Source organism: Pteropus medius, unplaced genomic scaffold (assembly GCF_902729225.1).
Source record: "Pteropus medius unplaced genomic scaffold, Ma_sr-lr_union100, whole genome shotgun sequence".
NCBI lineage: Eukaryota > Metazoa > Chordata > Mammalia > Chiroptera > Pteropodidae > Pteropus > Pteropus medius.
In genome coordinates, this window is record NW_024345483.1 from 46,075 (window position 1) to 49,780 (window position 3,706).

A 3,706-nucleotide genomic window follows, 5' to 3' on the forward strand; every position below is an offset into this window, starting at 1 on the left:
GAATCTTGGAGGGAGCTGATAGATTCATTTGCAAGATAAGTAGCTAAGAGAAAAAAATATATATATGGATAAAGAAGGAATACACCTTAAGGTTTCCAAATGGAATTACATGCAATAGTCATTAACTTATTGTGGCATTCGCCCAGAACTTTGACAAAGAAGCAGGAGTAACCAAGGTGAGTAACTTAGATATTTGAGGAACAAGAGCCTCTCTTTACAAAGATCCCAAAATGCATTATTCAAAATGAATTAAAGGATTACATTTTAAGATATATAACCACAATCACCTATTGACCTAAAACTTTTTCCATAACCTATTCTTAAATTAGACCAGCAAGTTGAAGAAGAATCTACATTTAATAGTCTCTTTGCTGTTATACCCAATGATACCAAGCCTCCTTCTGGAACCCTGCAGATGTTTGCACATTCACATATATGTCAATATTTTGCTTGAACAGAGGTGTACAGAAAGACTTGTGCCCGGTATTAAAATTGCTCACTTCGGGTGAGTAGGAATGAAGGTCTGGTAGGTGAGGAGATTATTATCTTTTCCTTTATGAATGTTTACATGGTTTTATCTGATGCAATTAGCATGTGCTAATTAATCTCCATAGAGATTTTTTCAATGACAAATAATTCAGGCCAAACAAGGCATTAACCTCTCCAAGCCTCACATGTTCTTGCATCTACAAAAAGACCCTACCTGCTTTTCTAAGTAACAGCACAAAAGGTACTCACAGTAAACGTATCCCAGGTGGATGTTCATGAGGCAGGTGCTGTCCCCACTGTCATTCTGTCATTTATTCTGACAACAATCCTATGAAGACACAGTGTCATTACTTCAAGGGGGGGCCACAAAGCAAATTGTGCAGCATAAACCCTAAAGCCACAGTCGGGCCCCAAATCCTGGCTCCACCGCTCACTAGCCGAGTTGACATTAGGCAACTTGCCTGAAGTCGCTGTGCCTCAGCTTCTTCGTTTGTAAAATAAGTACAATAACAGCACCTACACTTCACAGCACTGTCTTGAGGATTAAATAGGTTGATATATGCAAACCACTGGGAACACTGTGAGACGCGTGATATGGGTCATAAACGGTTTGTTATTATCATAGTATCTCAGGGATTTGCTGTGAGGGACAAATGAGACAACTTGTTTCAAATATTTTATAAATTCTAAGTATATATGTATTACTGCTGATATATAGCTTAGTAAGATATGGTCTGTACTTTGATTTTAATGGTTTACTGCGTCAACAAACACTACGTCAAAACTTAACGAATTTTCTTAAAATTTAGGTCCCATTTTCTGATTTTTTTTCATTAATAGAATATCCATTCTAAAGGGAAGAGCAACACACTGAGATTAATGTGAATTATAAACATTTTATTAAAAGTTCACATACCTCGCTGTCATAATCCCAATAGAGGAAATTCACTTGAATAGTCTGAACAAGGAGAATTTATCATTTTAGGCTGATATTTAAGTTTTTCAGTCACTAAATGGAGAAGTGACTGGACAGGGTAAAATAGAACCATACTTAATGTTCTGCCACTTTGGAAAATAGCCACCCAGGAATGTTTTTGGCAATGTCATTTACTTGGCTTCTTTCTTACTCTCTCTATCCACGAACCTAGTGTAGAAGGGGAAGCCCCATGTCACATGCCACAAATGATCTTTTCCTGGATCATCAGTGTCCGTTTCACAGCCTGACTTCTGAAAGCCACATCTAGCTGAGTCAAATATATGCCCTATCTCTTCAAGAGGAATGATGCCAACAATTTGAGAGCCTACAGAAAACCAAGGACCCATCTATGTGCTTTTCATTATTACCTCCTTCAGTCTACACAACAATCCTGTACAACAGGTACTATTATTATCTGCTTCTTATAGATAAGGCAGTTGAGGCTAAGAGTACACTGGCCCCAGCCTAAGGGGCAGAGCCAAGTTCTTAGCCTAGTTCTCTCTGACTGCAAAATGTGCACCCTTTTCATTCAGTGCCTTGTTCAACAATTTCCAGTCTCTCCCTTGCTCCCTGTTCCATCACCAATGATGTCACAGTAACTGAACCTAATCATCTTTTCCTTTATTGGTCCTCAAGTCCCTTTATATCTCTGCAGTATCTGACGTTCTTACATTTGTATCACCAATCCTCAGATGCCATGACACAGAACTCTCTGGGACCCTGTCACTTCCCTGGACCCTCTCACTGTCCCAAGCCAGACCTGTATTCTCAGCCCATCCAAGATTCAATCTTATATCCTCTGAGCTCCTTTCTCCACACTTGTACTAAACGACACTTCTGCAATCATACAGCATCAGCTCAGCTCCAGGCTTTGGGGAGTGTGTTTGCACTAGTCATCAAATTCAACATAGAAAATGCATCATCCCTGAAAGTGCTCCTTTTCTGGTGCTTTTACCATGTCTCTTATTGGCACGTCCACCTTCCCCATCACTTGAGCTCAAACTTACATTCATTTTAGATCCCCCCAATTCAATCGGTTATCCCAGTCTTGCCTACCCAATGACTCTTGAATTCATCCTCACCTTTCTTTCCATCCCTGTTGCCTCTTTCAACATAAACAAAAACAGGAGTGTCCTAATAGTTCTCCCTACTTTCTGCCTCTCTCCAGTCCTGCCCACTTCAAACACTGATGCAAATATAGTCTTAATACATTCATTAATTTATTTTTGGACTTCATTTTCTTATAGGAGGAGCAAGAATTAGTAATATTTTTTAAAAGATAATTGAAGAACATACTAACCAACCTCCTCAGGGTAGCTCATATATTTTATTATTTAAAAACTATAAATTGTAGCAGACAAGATCATTATGTCAAATAACAGTGATGACAGTCAACATTTACTGAGCGCTTATTCTATACCCGATACTGTAGTATCACTTTAATTATCACAATAACCCATTAACCCATAAAGGTGCACACAATGATTATCTCCATTTTACAGATGAAGAAATGGAGGCTCAGAGGTAAGACAATCCATGTTTAAATCTAGATCACCTTGTTTGATTCCAGGCCTGTAAGGCTTACCCAAAAGCTACACTGATTTCCTATAAAGCTTTATAACTGTACATTCAACTGGGAGGCCAACAAGAGGTCAAGATGCTATGAGGCTGATGAGTAATTGCCCAGGCTTAAAGCAGCCACAAGCAGATGAACTCACAAGTTACAAGGGATGGAAACAAAGCATTTTTCAAATGACATTGACCAAGGCAAACCCTCTGCTCACTTCCTTTCCAAAGGCACCTTTCTGAAGTATACTGGAGAGATGAGAAATGGGTTAGGAGATTCTCAAGTCAAAGCCCACCAGGATTCCCTCTAGCAAATAGCCTTCCCTTCAGATCAGATCAGCTTTCACTTTCACATTGGCTCTCCATATGCTAGAACTCTGTAGGTTGGAAATGCACTCACTTTACACCAGCATCTGCTCTTGTTGAGTATTGTTCTATTTAATTCAAATGGAACTGTATATGCAGTCCAGGACATAGGGGGTAAATGAGAGAGGTTTTCAGGGAAGCGTTCATCATTGTGGTTAGGAAAAAAACCGCAATGTAATTATGGAATTTAAGTATCAACAACACAGAGAGGAATCTCAAGGCTTGGTGGAAGTGATGAAGAAATCACCAATTTGAAAAGACAGAGTCTGACCATTTCACAACATCATTGAGTAACAACTATATGCTAGG